Genomic DNA, 18,610 nt, shown 5'->3' with positions numbered 1-18,610 from the left:
ATTAGGGAAGGGTAAGGAAGAGGAGTTGGTCACCAGGAAGCAGGTGGTTGCTTAGGCCATTATCACGGGTGAGACATCTCGCATCCCATTGTTCAGATGAGAGGATATGGTGAGTTTCCGCTTTTTGATAGTGTTTGGGAGAACTGAGGCTTCCTGAGAAAGGAACTTAGATAAGTATAACTTTCTTAAATGTTAAGACTGAGTGGGTCAATTTCAATATTTATACAAAAGAAACTATGAATATCAGATGTATGGGACAACTGGGTCAGTTTCTGTCCCCCACTTTCTATTTATAAATTCTTTAATCTTGGGAAATTTGGTCGTGTATCTTTCTTGCTGTTTCATGCTGAGGAGGGGCATTGTGGGTAGCTATATACCATGGGTGATGATGTGGCCACCCAGGAAACAAAAGTTAATCTAATACTATAGTTTTGTACTGAAACACAATCTTACTCTAGTCCATCACTTCCAGCAAAGATAAATCACAGCAGGGCCAACCTATCTGTAAAATAAACTTCAGTCCTACTATACTTGACCTGATTACCCACACAAAGTACAGCAAGAATCATTGTCCACATAGGCTGTCCTAAATTAGCTTGGCTGGAACCTCTCACAAGGCCATTTAAACCACAGCCGTGGAAAAATGACCAGTTCACCCAACAGTATCCCACGATAAATGAAGACACGTTCTTTTAGAATATATGCAAACAAGCACATTGCCATGAATTAAGAATATTCATAAATAATTTACAAATTCTGGAAAAAATAGGCACAGGGAGAGGAATGTTCCTTAAATTCTTTTTACAAGAATATTCACTACTCAATTGTTAAAGGTCATATATAGCTCAAATGAAAATAAAAAAGTTATCCAGACTCTGGAAAAAAAAATTACAACAGCTATGTTTCAAACAAACAAACAAAAAAAGTCATGAAAATATTTCTGTACTCCATTAGCACAGTTCATGCAATCAAGTTCTACTCTACTTCATATTGGGTTAGCAATCTTTATGAACATGTCAGCCTTTCAGTTAGAGTCCTGGAAGTCTTCTGTGTAGTCCCATGGCATAATTTTCAAAGTTTTCAGAAATCTGCATTTGAGACTATTTTTCATGAATTCCCTTGAAGAAGCAAGCCATGCACTATAGCTGATTATAGGCTGCTTTTTGAGAAGAATTAAAGCAAAACAATTGTGGATGACAAAAATCTTAGAACAGCTATAGGTAAAGACATAGTTGACAAGAAAATGTGGTTGTTTATGTGATATAAAATAATTTAACATCATAATCATTACTGATAACATATACTAAGACATATCAAAATTTCAAGAATGTCAAATTAATGTTAAAGCTAATTTTAATAAAAGCTTAGTAACACATTTAATTTGTTAAGATTTCCATAAACCTTTTATAACCTTTTATAATTTTTTATTATTTTACTAATTTTATCCTTTAAAAATGGCTCTTAAAATCTCACATGTCTGCCTCTTCTGTGGAGGTCCCTGGGCCTATGGGGATTGAATAATTTACATTCTGGCCCTGTGTTTTACAAAAACAGTTCATTTTGATTGTCATATTCTCCCTGGTCTTAAGAGACGGCATTGACAAGTGTCAATGCTCAAGATTTAGCAGAAGTTGGTGCCTTTTGTAGACCCAGGAGTCAAAGCCCTATAACTTAATAGCATAAGGATTAGTTGATAGGAAATTTATACTGCAGAAAGTCCTATCAGTCTCTGTAATGTCACAAGTTAAAACATTGTGATTGGGTGTCCAGAAGTTACTGCCTGCAGCACTTCAAACCACTGTATTGATTTGAAGTGGTTACTCATTGCATTTTTCTAGTTGCTAGCATTCTAGTGATAGAAATATAACCAAAGCATCACAGATGTAATAGGTCCCATGCCAAGCTTATCAAAGTAAGACAATTAGCTTTTCTCTCCATCATTTACACAAATGATAAATATAATTATCAGTTTTGGAAATTTAATATGAGAATGAAAACATCCTTTTATACTATACAACAAAGAACAAAGTAAGAACAAACACACTTTTTCAGCTATCTAAAAGAGCATCATCACACATTTCCAAGACTGGTTTCTAGATACAGTATTAACAACTGATTAGGTAACTTTCAAAACTAAGATCTTCAAAACTGTTCAAAACTTGTATATATTTTGTTTTCCAGTACTCACAAGAAGGTCCATCAGTAATAAATGGCTTGGGATCAAAAATCACTAGACAGTCTCAATTTTTAAAAAAATTACTATGTAATCCAAGTGAATGTCACTTAATTTTAATAATAGTGGGTACAACTAAAGTAATTTTAGAGAAATCCCAACCAATATAATTTTCTTAAGGACAAAGCCAATCTTTTCTGAACATTAAAATATTGTGTTCATATTAGTTTTTCTTCATTGCCTAAAGGAAAAGATCTAAAACCACTTCAAATTATTCATTGAATTGAATTTCCTTTGAAATAAGTGTGATTTAAACATTTCTATTCTCACCTACTTTTCCAAATAACAAAATAAAAACATAGTATTTCTGTTTCTAACTTATTAAAATAAGTATTTTATTTATTTTTTTGTAGGAATCTTAAATCTCTTAAAGTTCTCTGGATTATCAGAGGTAAGCAAAACCAATCCAATTATAAATGGCTGGTGTACCCTATCAATTTTTGGGTGCTTCACAAAGATAGCTTATAAACTTTAGATAAACAAAGGAAATGATAAATTGCTGGAAATCCATAGAAAACAATATAACTATTTATAGAAACAAACAAAAGCTTTCCTTTAGTAACTTAAAAGCATCAATGGTTTTATATGTGTGTGTGTGTGTGTGTGTGTGTGTGTGTGTATGCCAAACCCAAAGGAAAATGAAGAGCAAATAAATGAAAATTAAGAGCAAAAGCAAAAGTAAATAAACAAAAAACCAAACTCCAATTTCCTCCTACATAGTTTACTTTGGAGGCTACAGTGTTACCCAGAGCCTTACATAAATAAATAAATAAATAAATAAAAACACACATGATAAATATTTTGTTCCTGATATACAAATTAATGTTTTTAAATCTACCAATGCCAATGCTAGTATACATTTTGTGCAGTTAAACAATTAACTTCAGGTACATGAGCAGTAAAGAGGTTAGTGCTAGTACTAACTATGCAGAATAACAAATATGGTGTGAAGCACTGCAAACATTTACATGATATTTGCCTTCATGCTAAATCTGGCTTTATGCTGAACTATATTAAAAAAGAATTGCCAAACTGCTAACATACTTTTTTACAATATTTCTTAATTGAACTTCATCAAGGCTAAGAGTTTTAACTATGAGCAATGTTAATTAGCAATTTTTTTTTCAATTTTCTATCAGGTTTTAAATAATAATTTACATCTAAGCTTTTTCCATTTTTTTTCTCTGTATGTGCAGGAGGATAGGCACACAGAAAAACAAAAACTACATGTGATATACACGGACCACCTATGACATGCCTGGACTTGTTTTGTCCTTAATTTTCTTTATTTTTTTAAATAACCAGTCATTTTACTTTAGGACAATGATTTACCATACAAATCTTTTCTCATACAAAACTATTGTCTTTTCTTTATGACTGTCCTTACCAGATTACATTCTCATATCCATGGCTTTCTTCAAATCTCTCTCCCCTACTTACTGATTCCTTTCTGTCTTGTTTCATAAATAACATTTTAAGTCCATAATTTGAATTAATCTTTAAACAACTCCTTAATTAAACAAAACTGTTTCCTAATAAGAATCCATCTTCTTTGGCATATTTTATATACAGAAGTATATATTAACTAGAATTCTTACTCTTAGTAACCTTAATTAGCCAAATTTCTCCAATTTTCTATCAGGTTTTAAAGAATATTTTACTATCTAAATTTTTTCTGCTTTTTATTTTCTCTGTATGTACATGAAGATAGACAAACAGAAACAGATCTACATGTGATGTACACAGACCACCTATGACATGCTTGGACTTTGTTTTGTCATAAATTATTTTCTTCTTCTTCCTGTCCTCCTTCTCCTCCTCCTTCTCCTCTTCCTCCTCCTCCTTCTCCTTATTCTTATAACCAGTCATTTTACTTTATGAAAAACATTTACCATACAAGTCCTTTCTCATACAAAATTGTTCTCTTTCTTTAAAATCTTCCTTACCAAATTATATTTTCATATCCATGACTTCCTTCAGATCTCTCTTCTATACTTACTGATTCTTTTTGGTCTTGTTTCATAAATAATGTTTTCAGGTCCTTAATTTGAATTAATCTTTAAATAACTTCCAAATTAGAAAAAAAATTATTTATTCTCTTAGTAAGAATACATCTTTTTGGCATGCTTTATATACAGAATTATACATTAACTAGAATTCTTATTCTAAGTAATCTTAAATTTCATTGGAAACCTAGGAAGCAAGAAATTCAAAACTATCAGATATTTGCATGTTATAGATGAGAACATTTCACAACTTTTAAAAACCTATTTCCCCATATCATAATTGGCAATGATCCAGATGTTAAATGAACATCAAAAATAATTTTAAGATCTGAAGTTACATCAAAAGTTTATCTACGTTTGTCTCATTTACATATACCCATTTTTTGTTTCTAGTAGTTCATCTAATTTAATCCTGAAAACTGAGATATTAGACACAGCTAGTCATCATTTAAAGTTATTTTCTTGTTAACCATTTTCAATAGCCTAGGAATACCAAGTAATCACTTAAGAACCTTAAAGTTAAATATATAGCTTTTTGCCCCAAAACTATTTTTTGTTTCAATTTTTAACAGAAAAATATGAAATTATGAATGGCAAGTATTTTTTAAATCATGTTTCAAAGGGATATTTTCACTTATTTTATTAAAGTAAGTTGAGATTAATTTTATTGCAGAGGACTGATTATTTACAAAATGCCATTAAACAGCTGTATGGTCACATACTTATTTTTAAAAAACATGAGCAGCACTCTCTTTAATTTAGTAGAATAATTTCACTTATTGTAAAGTAAATGTTAAGAAACTTATTTTTTAAATACAAAGTAATACCTCCTTTCCCTTCATTTATATAATTATAGCCATGGTCCTTGACCTAAGATATCAAATGTGTTTTTTATAACACAGTTTTTCAGTGGTCCCATTCAGAAATAAAATCCATAGGAAAATAAATTCTCATACTTTCCTAGACCAGCAAAAACAAAAAATGCCAAGTGCTTGCTCCAAATGTAGAACCATGGTGTACACACAACTGCAATTGAGTGGACACAGGTGTATTTCAAGAGGGATGCAAATACAGAGAGCAGCACTGCTACTGACCTCCTAGATTCCCCAAACACTGAACAGCTCCACAGTGAATTTCTGGAAATATCCAATTTGTAATAGAGTCTATAAAAGCAATTGGTATGTATTTGTTGAACAAAATTAGGATCTAGTTTATTTCATCCAAATAAAGCATTTTTTTTTTCCTCATATGGTTGAGAGGTCATTAGGAGTTCCTGCAGGACACTGAAAAATATTGTATTATACACAGCTGTCCTGAATTCCATTCAACAATTATGATAAGAACTAAAACGCACATGCAATTTCAAAAAAAAAACAGGGTACTACTAAATCACAGGCTTAAATCTCATAAGACTTTGAATATGTAAATATCACAAAAATTGACAGCTAGGCATTTTTGTTGGAGAAAATATCGGGGCAACCAAGTGCAATCAAAATAATTTAAGATTAGTCACAATTGCTGAAAATAATTATAGTGTTTGGATTACTATCAGTTGACCTATCTTTTGTTTATTACTGTTTTTTCTAACAATTTCTCTATTTCTCTGTCTCTCCTTCTTTCTCTACACAATTACAAACACATGCACACACCACATTATATATCCGTAAAATCTAGAGTGTGTTTGCTGAAAAACTAGAAACCTTCAAACAAATATCTTCATTTTGATTTCCAAGACAATGACTAATAGTTCTTTAGTCTTAGAGATATCTCTATTCTTCAACTATTCTGTATTTTAGAAGAACAAGGCAAACTCAAAATTATTAGAAAATTTCACTCATGATCCCTCTGACTTTGATAACTATTCTGGAAATTTTAGTTTACTGGATTCACTTCTTATTGGGTAACTGAATGTTGGAAATGTGTAATGGCTACTCCAAACATATCTGCCTTATGTCAGATCCATAACTGTACTATGTATTATAGACTTAATTTATTTCTTCCTGATTTACATGCAGTGAATAATGAGACTAAAAGATCAAAATGGTCATTGGTATCAGTTTTGTTATACCACCAAACATCTATCTGTACCATTTCCCGACAGTATATGTTCACTTCATGTATCTGTGTCACATTTTGATAATTCTAATAGTGTTTCAACCTTTTAATTAATATTTTATCTATTATGTTAACTTGTGATAAGTGATTTTTCATCTTAGTATTTTCATTGTTTTGGGGCCCCATAAACTGTGACCATATAAAACAGTGAACCTAATTGATTAATGTGTGTTCTGATTACTTCAATATTTGACTGTACCCTTATCTTTCTCCCTCCCCTTGAGCCTTCCTATCCCCCAAGACACAATAATATTGAAATTGGGACAATTAATGACCTTCAATGGCCTCTGAGAGTTCATATTAAAGGAAGAGTTCAAAGCTTTTCACATTAAATAAAAAGCTAGAAATGACATATCTAAAGCAGAGGTAGTCTCAAAGCCAGATCTCTTGTACCAGTTAGCCACATTGTTAATGCAAAGAAAAGGTCTCAAGGAAATTAAATGCCACTTCAGTGGAAGCACCAAAGGTAAGAACGAGATAAAGCCTTATTTCTGATACAGAGAAAGTTTGAATGGTCTGGATAGAAGATGAAACCAGCCACAACATTCCCTTAAGCAAAAGCCTAATCCAGCGCATAGCCCTAACTCTCAATTCTATGAAGACTCAGAGAGACTAGGACGCAGCAGAAGAAAAGTTTAAAGCTAGCGGAAGTTTGTTCATGAGTTGGAGGAAAGAAGCCAATTTCATAATATAAAAGTGCAAGGTGAAGCAGCAAGTTGTCCAGAAGATCTAGTTAAGATAATTGATGAAGATGGGTACACTAAACAACAGATTTTCAATTCAGACAAAAGAGTCTTCTGTTGGAAGAGGATGCCATCTAGAACTTTCATATCTAGAAAGAAGTCAAATTACAACAAAAGATTTAGAATATATTAATATCATAAACTTAGTTGATGAAGCATCAGTAGGCTTTGAGAGGATTGTCTCCAACTTTGAAAGTTCCTCTGTGGGCAAAATGCTATCAAACACCATTGCATGCTTCACAGAAATCTTTCTTAAAGGGACAGTCAATCAATGTAGCAAATTTCATTGTTGTCTTGTTTTAAAAAATTGCCAGAGCCACTCCAAACTTTAGCAACCACCACTCTGATTAGTCAGCAGCTATCATCATCAGGAAGGCCCTCCACTAGCTAAAAAATTGCAACATGCTGAAGACTCACATGATTGTTAGCACTTATAGTAATAAGGTATTTTTGATTAACCCTTATTCCAGATAGGAAAAAAAAAAAAAAAAAACCATAGCTCACAGGCAGTGCTCCTTTAATTTTACATAAATATGTTCTTTGAGGCTGAAGCAAATCTGACTGATTTTTTCAATGTGAAAATAAAATATAAAAACTGTACTTGGAGGTAATTCTACACAGAACTAACATCAGAATTATCTGAATCAGAATCGTCTATTTCAGAAAAATTGGTTTCATCAAATGAATCTTCGGCCAACAATTGTTCAAGAACGTTCATACGTAGAAAAGCTTAGTTTTCTAGGATTTGGCATTTTTAATGATAAAGAATTACTACATTTTGTAAATGGAAATACCACTACTAAAAACAGAATGTTTTTGTTTCTGAAGATGATAAACTAGAGCTTTGCAAAAATAATAATAAAAGCAAGATGTTTCATGGCAGACTTATTTTGGGGTAAATGCTACAGCCGCAAGCACCATGGGTGAGTATTCTCGTCTGGGCAAACAGGAAATAAGGTATATACATTGTATATAACTTATGTATATAGGTAATGTAATGTAAGGTATATACATTGTGTATACCTTATATATGCTATTGCATATATAATAAGCAACAGTACAGTGTAAATATAACATTTATATACACAAAGAAACAACAAGATATCATGTTACTTGCTTTATTGCAATATTTCTTTTTTGAGGAGGCCTGCAACAGAACTTGCCATATCTCTGATGTATGTCTCTAATATCCTACTTGAAAATATACTGGCAGAAATACATTTTGTTACATACTTAAAAAAATAAAATATTCAAAGTAGGATACATAAAAACCAGAAATTTTCCCATTTAATTAGTTGGATATTCACATGAGGGAAGCATATGGAAATAAACTAATAGTCACTAAAGAAACAGTAATGCTCACATTATGGAGACTGATAGTAGCCAGTGAGTGTGTGTGTGTGTGTGTGTGTGCGTGTGTATGTGTGTGTGTGTTAAATAACAGCATTCATGGTTTCTTTTGAACATTTTGGCAAAGATGATGTTTGCTGATTAGCCTATAAATATTTTTTTCAATTTTTTTTATTTTAAAGGATAAAAACATTATCTTGTTAAAATATTGCTGATTTAAAATTATATTATCGGATGCTTAGCATAATGATGCATGAGAAATCAAAGAGAGTCAGATCCCCTCACTTCATGAGCATGGATGATGTACTAATGTGAGAAATGAAGGGGTGGCCTGCCCCTCCACACCTGTGGGCATTTCTCATTAGGTGGAACGAGATACTTGAGAAAAGAAATGAGACACAGAGACAAACTATAGAGAAAGAAAAAGTGGGCCCAGGGGACCGGCGCTCAGCATACAGAGGACCCACGCTGGCACTGGTCTCTGAGTTCCCTCAGTATTTATTGATCATTATCTTTACCATCTTAGGAAAAAGGGAAGTGGCAGGATAATAGGATCATCATACGGAGAAGGTCAGCGGTAAGACATATGAATAAGGATCTCTGTGACACGAATAAGTTTAAGGAAAAGTGCTGTGCCTTGATATGCATATGCAAACATCTCCATAAACCTTTTTAGTGCATAAAGGGCAGCATTGCACTAGCAAGTCCCACCTTTCGCCCTAAGGCGGTTTTCTCCTTTCTCAGTAAACAGAACATACAGTCGAGTTTTACACCGAGATGTTCCATTGCCCAGGGACAGGCAGGAGACAGATGCTTTTCTCTATCTCAACTGCCAAGAGGCCTTCTTTACTCTTATACTAGTCCTCCTCAGCACAGACCCTTCAGGGTTGTCAGGCTGGGGGATGATCAGGTCTTTCCCATCCCACGAGGTCATATTTCAGACTATCACATGGGGAGAAACCTTGCACAATACCTAGCTTTCCTCGGCAGAGGTCCCTGCGACCTTTGGCAGTGTACGTGTCCCTGGGTACTTGAGATTAAGAGAATGGTGATGACTTTTCACAAGCATACTGCCTTCAGGCACTTGTTTAACAAAGTACACCCTGCACAGCCCAAAATCCATTAAACGTTGAGTCACCACAGCACATGTCTCTTGCAAGGACAAGGTTGGGAGTAGGGTCACAGATTAACCGCATCTCAAATACAGAACAAAATGGAGTTTCTTATGTCTATTTCTTTCTATATAGACACAGTAACAGTCTGATCTCTCTTTCTTTTCCCCACAGAGAAAGAGACACTTGGCTGGATGGGAATTCTGGTTCCTGTGCTATCATACTATTTCCTCCATTTATTTGCTTGGATAACTCCTTCTCATTTTTATTGTTTCAGTTTACATGTTACTTTTCCCAAAAGGCATTTCTTATTCCTTAACCTTAATCTGGATTATCATTTTGTTATGGGCTTCATGAATTTTAACTACTCTTATCATCTCTTCACACTTTTATGAGAGTTTATCTCAGTGTCTGGCTCTTTTATAGGTTGTACACTCTGAAGATAGGAAAAACCCAGCACATATTGTTTTATTATTCTATCCTAATCTCTATCAGATGGCCTGATTTAGAGTAATCATTTGCTCAAAAAATAAAAATAAAGCATAGACATAAGAAAGAAAAATACATTCATACATACATAAGTAAACAAATAAACAATAAAAGGCAAGGCATGGCAACTCATACCTATAATCTCAGCGTTTTAGGAGGTCGAGGTGGGAGGAATCACTAGAGGTCAGGAATTCGAGACCAGTCTGCTCAATATACTGAAACTCTGTCTCTACAATAAAAGCTTAGAAATCACCCGGGCATGGATGGCATGCACCTGTATTCCTAGCTACTTGGGAGGGTGAAGCGGGAGGACTGCTTGAGCCCAGGAGTCAATGCTTCAGTGATCCATGATTGCACCACTGCAGTCCAACTTGGATGACCAGAGCAAAGCCCTGTCTCAAAAAAAAAAAAAAAAAAGGCAAATAATTTTGCCATCTGCAATGGTGCATCATGGTATATAAGAAGTCAAATGAATAAATGAACAAATGAATATATTAAAAGATGAAACAAATAATTTTTTTTTTTTACTGCACCATATCTTGTAAATACATCTTACGTAGCTGCTATTGCATTTTATTGCCATCAAAAACATCTCAGCTGCATTCCAGTTTGACTTGACCACATTTTGTATGAACAAAGGTTTGTTAGCATGAGGTGGGATGGCCCAACGTTGCTGCCTTTGAAGATAATGGCAGTGGCAGCTAGTTGGCAACCTTAAGAAGTTGGAAAAGACAAGCAAATAAATTATCCCCTAGTGTCTCCCATAGGAATTTTTGCAGATTTCTGACCTCCAGAACTGTAAGATAATAGATTCGTGTTAAGGGACTATGTTTCTGGTTATTTCTTAGAGCAGCAATAGGAAACTCATGCAGATTTGACACATTCAGTGTCCGGAGATCATTGATCTCTTGTCTTTGGCCATCTCTTCTTCCATCTCTGTTTACAATATTCCTACATCTACCTGTCCTGTGTGCAACCTGAGCCTCCAGGTGGGATTGCTTCACTTCCTTCACACTTCTAGTGATGATTGCTGCCTTTTATTCTCTGCCTTCTGACTCCACTCTGGGTGTCTTTTCGCTTTTTCTCTTCAACTCATTTCTTGACAGTGATACTTTACTGTGCTATGCTAATTAATGCTACACTTGCAAAATCTCAATGCCAGTGCACTGCGTTAGTAATGGTTAAGATGTTATACGTATATAAATATATATATGTGTATAGAGATAGATAGTGCGTGTGTATGTACATGTGTGTGTGTATATACATATGTGTGTGTGTGTGTATATATATATATATCGACATTCTATATAGACTTTCCTAATATCAGTGAGCAGGGTTAAAGTTCCCATGAAACCTCATGCTCACTTTGGATGAGGAACCAACTAAAGCGGATTCCACAGCCGATGTACTCATTCATATATTATACCTAAGACATTACTCCTTGACCTCAGTGGAAACTAAAAATATAACCGCTTTTCTGTCTTATGTTCCCAGCACCCAGTGCCAGGCCAGATGACTGTCACATAGTAGGTGTTAAATTAGTAAAGTTCTTTTTGATTGAAAGAGAGTTACAAAACACACTGAAATACAACTAATGTATGGACAAAATACTTCATGGGACCACAAACTGATTTTTTAGCCATTGAGATGACTGCTTAGATAAATAGTAAAAGTGAAAATGAATTTCCCAATCAAAAGTAGAAATCATAACATTGCTATTTAATAATTGTCCCATCAGCTGAATAAAATGTTCTGGAAGATTCAATATGATTTGAGGACTACAGATTCTCTATTTCTAGTAAGTAGATAGTTATAGCAAAAGGATTGTCTTTGAATATGTACCACACTTTTGTTTTTAACTTCAGAAATTCCTGAGTGGCTATTCCGTGACATTTTGGTGGAGTACCACATGTGCCAAAATAGTGACTTGATTAGGTTAAATTAAGAAAAATGGAAAGTCTTTTAACATATTTGTGGCAAGAATAGAGATGTTATGGCAAACATATTTGATTCTGAGACCAGAAAATTATAGTGCATAATGTTTTTTTGACTTGTTATGACCTGGACCTTCAATCAAAATTTGGTATCTTGACATCAGATGTAAGAATAGTGTCCTCACATTGTCTTCACATAGATTGAAAATGACTTCATATAGATTAAGTGCTCAAAAGCAAATGGAATGAAACTTGATATGGAGGGAAAGCAAACTCACTTATAATATGAAAAGCTATTGCTTGTAGAAATATATCTGGAAAAATGAAAAGGTCAAAGCTGCTTCTGTTAAAAGCTGTTAATAAATTATATAATTTATTTATATATATAAATTATATCATAAATTATATAATTTATATTATTATTATAGAATAATCAATTATATAATTTATTAACAATTATCCAAAAAGAATATGCTACTCAACATGATAGGGCTTAAATTACCAACAGACTGTTGACAATAATTTCTTCTTCTTTGTCAATTATATGGAGACAATAAAAATAATCAATCAAATATCTCAAGTAATAAACTTTCTTCTCATTTGGGAGTAACATGGATTAATGGTAGAAATTAAAAGAGTATTGCATTCTCATCCTTTTAAGAAATTGCAAAAAGTTCCAATAATGAATGATACACAGAGAGTAATTTTGAATAAAGTGTTTCCCAACTTCCTTGTAAAATATATAAGAAGAGGTTAAAAAGAAAGAAAGAAAATTACAGCTTGGAAAAAAATAACACTTAGGGCCGGGCGCAGTGGTTCACATCTGTAATCTCAGCACTTTGGGAGACCAAGGTGGGCAGATCACAAGGTCAGGAGATCAAGACCATCCTGGCTAACACAGTGAAACCCTGTCTCTATTTAAAATACAAAAAATTAGCCCGGCGTGGTGACGGGAGCCTGTGGTCCCAGCTATTCAGGAGGCTGAGGCAGGAGAATGGCGGGAACCTGGGAGGTGACGGTTGCAGTGAGCCTGGATCATACCACTGCACTCCAGCCTCGGTGACAGAGTGAGACTCTGTCTCAAAAAAAATAAATTAATTAAAAAATAATAATTTTAAAACCAGAGTCCAGACAGTATAGTCACTAAAAATGTTTTTAAAGTAGTTAATGGAGGAAAACCTATATAGGTACAACTTTATAACATAAGCCAATTTACGTCATAAACATTTATGTGAAAAAGATAAGCTGACACTCTCCATTTCTCTCAAAGTCTGATTTATGACCCAGATACCTAGATAGATTTCTGTAACAAGAAAGCTGTGTTCTGTGTTGCTGTCCCTCTACAACCATGGTTTCCCCAACTTGGTAGCACAGGGTTAAAAATATCTCCATGCTCCTGACAACCAGCCTTTCTCAAATAAGGCTCCTCATTCCAAGCACTGAACACACTAAATTATAGGAGTGACTATTTTCTCAATTATACCAACAAGAGTACACAGCTAGTAGCAGTATAGAATACATAGGAGAGTAACTGCTTATATCAATGGATGACTTAGATCTTTAGAATTCTTCTGTCACAGAACTAGTTAGGATGTTTTGGTTTAGGACCTAAGTATCAGTACCACACAGGGGCTGCTTGACGAAGGCGTCAGTAATGTACTCCTTCTTTCTATCTCTCATCTCGTGACAAACAATATTTCTAAATTTATGCGGAGAATGAAAGCCTTAGGAAACGGATGCAAGAGAAGAGTAAGTAGATTGGCATCCCGGAAAAATAGAAACCATGTATAAGGTTTAATATGGAACTGAGATAGAAAGGACCCCAGTGTCAGAGCATCACGAGAATTCACATTTTTTCAAGGAATCAATAAGATGCATTAAATCAGAACAAGATGTTGGAAAAAGAGGAGACCACTTTGCCAAGACAACTGCAGCTTGTCAATGCCCCCTCAAATTTACTGAAAACTATTTGTAGTAGCCAAATTACTAATTTAAATGTACTAGGTTTGGCTACATAAGTAGGGTAAAGGGTACACTGTTAAGCAAATACTGCATGTGTATAGGTCTTACTATGCTTGAGACTAAATGAAAACAAACCAAAAATTACACGGTGCCTAAGCAAAATGCTTCTGAACAAAACTGAGATGAAACTTTCCATTTTCATTCAACAGTATTAACTAAATGGTACTGGTGAGTTGTGGAATCTTGGTGATTTGTTTTTTCAGCATTTTTTATATACCTTTTTTTCTTTTTGAGACAGAGTCTCACTCTGTCGCCCCAGACTGGAGGGCAGTGATGCCATCTCAGCTCATTGCCACCTCCACCTCCACCTCCTCGGTTCAAGCGATTCTCATGTTTCAGCCTCCGTGTAGCTGGGACTACAGATGTGTGCCACTATGCCCAGCCAATTTTTGTATTTTTAGGTAGAGATGGGGTTTCACCATGTTGGCCAGGCTTATTTCCAACTCTTGACCTCAAGTGATCTGCCCATCTTGGCCTCCCAAAGTGCTGGAATTACAGGCATGAGCCACCATGCCCACCCTTCATATACTTGTAAAACTAAAAAGTTATGTAATGTTTGAAAGATAAAATTAATGAGAATACTATGTGTTAAAAGATGGAAAATCCACCAAAGTAATACTCGGTGAAATTTATAATTTTAATTGCAAAAACAATAACAAATCCAGAAGGACTAATAGAGAAATACAAGAACTATTTTTAAAATTGATATAAAAATAAACCAAACTCTGCTATGTGTAATTCAAAAAAAGAGATTAATTTCATGCCATGAAAAATTAAAACAGTAATATACTTATATTGAAAAAGTTAAAAGTTGTAAGTTTTTTTTAATGTCAAAGTTTCTACTAAAAAATTTCAAACCTGGAAAAATGAACAAATTTATGGGAATATATAAATGACCAAAGTTCACCTACCAAATAAAAATCAGAATACAATCATAGTTTTGAATATTATGCTATTTGCTGTTTCAATCTCTCCTACTTTAATGATAGAATGCTTTTAAAATCTTAAAGAAACAGGTAATTATTTTCCTTTTTAGCCTGATCTGAAGCACAGAAAATGATGTTTCAAATTTATGTATATATTATAGTATTAACCTAATATTCCAAATTGCAAAAGATACAGGAGGAACAATGTACAGACAAATTTTGATATTGAATATTGTCAAGGGTATTTGGAAAAATGGGTATTTTGATAAAAAGACTGTTGACAATAAATTAGGATAAGATTTCTGGAGGGCAAATTATGGATATCAAAAGAAATATAGCTTAGAAATGGGCATGGATATATTGAAAGAGCTATCTATAAAAATATTCATCAAATATTATGTATAAGAACAAAACACCAGAAGCAATAAAATGTGCAATAGTTTGATATTTGTTAAGTGAATTTTTTCACCATGCAAATAAGCAATTAGCACTTATGTTTTGGGGAAGTCAAAAGCTATATACGGATTTTCAACTGCATGGCAGGGTCAGTGTCTCCATCCCCATTGTTCAAGGGTCAACTGTATTTATAGTTTGCCCTCCATCTAATAATTAATTATAAATAGCCTTCTTGGTGGCAGAGGGTGACCAAAAACAACTTTCAACTTATATTTTTAATTCTAAGTATAATATTTTGAAAAATCTATTTAACTGCACCAATAATTTATATGAGTGTGTTTTAAAATATTATAATATGTAAATATACTTTAAATTGAAGGGTAAACTTTTCAAGATTTTATGATGTTAAAGGCTATTAATTCCCAATACATCTCTTTGCTAATGAAAACAGAAATGAGATTCTGTCTTCTCCGCAACAAATTTGATAAACATTTTCTCATGTAAATATTTCCTAGGCATACACTTTCTGTAGTACATTGCATCAAGAATGTGGGGAGGGTGCAAATATTGGAAGTGTAGCAAGTCATAGTAGCATCATGTTTAAATAGCATAGCTTCTTTGGAGATTTGTGCTTTTTATTCCAAATGATAAAGATTATCTTCATAATATGTTAATATAAAAACTTTCCCAACTCTATAGGTTATAAAGAAGAGAAAAATAATGCCTTTAACAGAGACAGTGTTTGATTATTTTATATTACATGGGAGGGAAACACAGCTTTTAACCAAACAGAGATGGGTAGTGTAATGTATTGCTGAAGATGAACTGTATCTTTCCATAATATAAACTTGATGATATATTTCATAACGAAGGGAACTGACACAGTAATGAATGAGTATTTTACATTTGTAGGAAGTTGAAGGGATCAATGAACTTGATTACTGCTTTTACATTAATATTATCACTTACCCCAGCTTCTTACTTCATTAATCACAGTGGTCTGGCATTCTGTAGAGAGAAAAGCAATTTATTTAAGCCAACTACTGTATTTTACCTGGATACAAGGAGTCAAGTGAATTCTTGGTAGACATTGTGTCCATCACAAAACATGGGATCTCACACAATTAATTTTTTTTTACTTAATGAAATTTTCTTTTGCATAGATGAATTACAGACTTATTGATAATAAAATATGATGTTGGTTGTTTCTGCTTTTTTTTTTTTTTTTTTTTTACAAAATCCTACTTTTAACCCCAAATATATTCACCTCAAGGAAGATCTAGTATCCCTCTTGTCAAGCTTAACTGATGATATGATTGTTTACCTAGAAAGCCCTAAAGATTCTTCCAGAAAGCTCTTAGAACTGATAGAAGAATTCAGCAAAATTTCCAGATACAAAATTAATGCACACACATCGGTAGCTCCTCTATACACCAACAACAACCAAGTAGAGAATCAAATCAAGAACTCAACCGCTTTTACATAGCTTCAAAAAACAAAAAAATACATAGGAATACACCTAACCAAGGAGGTGAAAGAACTCTACAAGGAAAACTGCTGAAAGAGATAATAGATGACATAAACAAATGGAAAGACATACTCTTCTTATGAATGGGTAGAATCAATATTGTGAAAATGAACATACTGCTAAAAGAAATCTACAAGTTCAATGCAATTCCCATCAAAATACCACCACCATTCTTTGCAAAATTAGAAAAAAATATTCTAAAATTCATATGAAACCAAAAAAAGAGCCCATGTAGCCAAAGCAAGATTAAACAGAAAAAGAAAAAATCTGGAGGCATTACATTACCCGACTTCAAACTATATTACAATACTATAGTTACCAAAACAGCATGGTACTGGTATAAAAAAATAGGCATATAGATGAATGGAACAAAATAAAGAACCTAGAAATAAACCCAAATACTTACAGCCAACTGATCTTTGACAAAGCAAACCAAAACATAAAGTGAGGAAAGGACACCCTTTTCAACAAATGGTTCTGGAAGACTGAAACTTGATCCTCATCACTCACCTTATACAAAAATCAAATCAAGATGGATTAAGGACTTAAATCTAAGACCTAAAAGTATAAAAATTCTAGAAGATAACATTGGAAAAACCCTTCTAGACATTGGCTCAGGCAAGAATTTTATGACCAGGAATCCAAAAACAAATGAAATAAAAACAAAGATAAATAGTTGAGACTTAATTAAACTAAAAAACTTTTGCAGCTGGGTGAGGTAGCTCATGCCTGTAATCCCACCACCTTGGGAGGCCTAGGCAGGTGGATCACCTGAGGTCAGGAGTTCAAGACCAGCCTCACCAACATGGAGAAACCCTGTCTCTACTGAAAATACAAAACTTAACTGGGTGTGATGGTACATGCCTGTAATCCCAGCTACTAGGAGGCTGAGGCAGGAGAATCACTTGAACCTGGGAGGCAGAGGTTGTGGTGAGCCAAGATCACACTATTGCACTCCTGCCTGGGCAACAAGAGCAAAACTCTGTCTTAAAATAAATAAATTAATTAATTAAATAAATGAATAAATAAAGGTTTTGCATGGCAAAAGGAATTGTTAGCAGAGTAAATAGCCCACAGAGTGGGAGAAAATTTTCACAATGTATACATTTGAGAAAGGACTAATATCCAGAATCTACAATGAACTCAAACAAATCAGCAAGAAAAAAAAGAATTCCATCAAAAAGTGGGCTAAGGACATAAATAGACAATTCTCAAAAGAATATATACAAATGGCCAACAAACATATGAAACGCTGCTCAACATCACTAATGATCAGGGAAATGCAAATCAAAACCCTAATGCAATACCACCTTACACCCACAAAGTATGGCCATAATCAGAAAATCAAAAAATAGTCGATGTTGGCATGAATACAATGAGTGGGGAACACTTCTATACTGCTTGTGAGAATGTAAACTAGTACAACCGCTGTGGAAAACAGTATGGAGATTCCTTAAAGAAGTAAAAGAACCACCATTTGATCCAGCAATCCCACTACTAGGTATCTACGCAGAGAAAAATGAGTCATTATACAAAAAGATGCTTGCACATGCATGTTTATAGCAGCACAATTTGCAATTGCAAAAATGTGGAACCAATCCAAATGCCCATCAATCAACTAGTGGATAAAGAAACTGTGGTGTATATATCCAATGGAGTACTACTCAACCATAAAAAGGAATGAGTTAATGGCATTCACAGTAACCTGGATGAGATTGGAGACTATTATTCCAAATGAAGTAACTCAGGAATGGAA

Source organism: Macaca mulatta, chromosome 18, assembly GCF_049350105.2.
Source record: "Macaca mulatta isolate MMU2019108-1 chromosome 18, T2T-MMU8v2.0, whole genome shotgun sequence".
Lineage (NCBI taxonomy): Eukaryota > Metazoa > Chordata > Mammalia > Primates > Cercopithecidae > Macaca > Macaca mulatta.
This window is presented reverse-complemented; position numbering follows the sequence as displayed.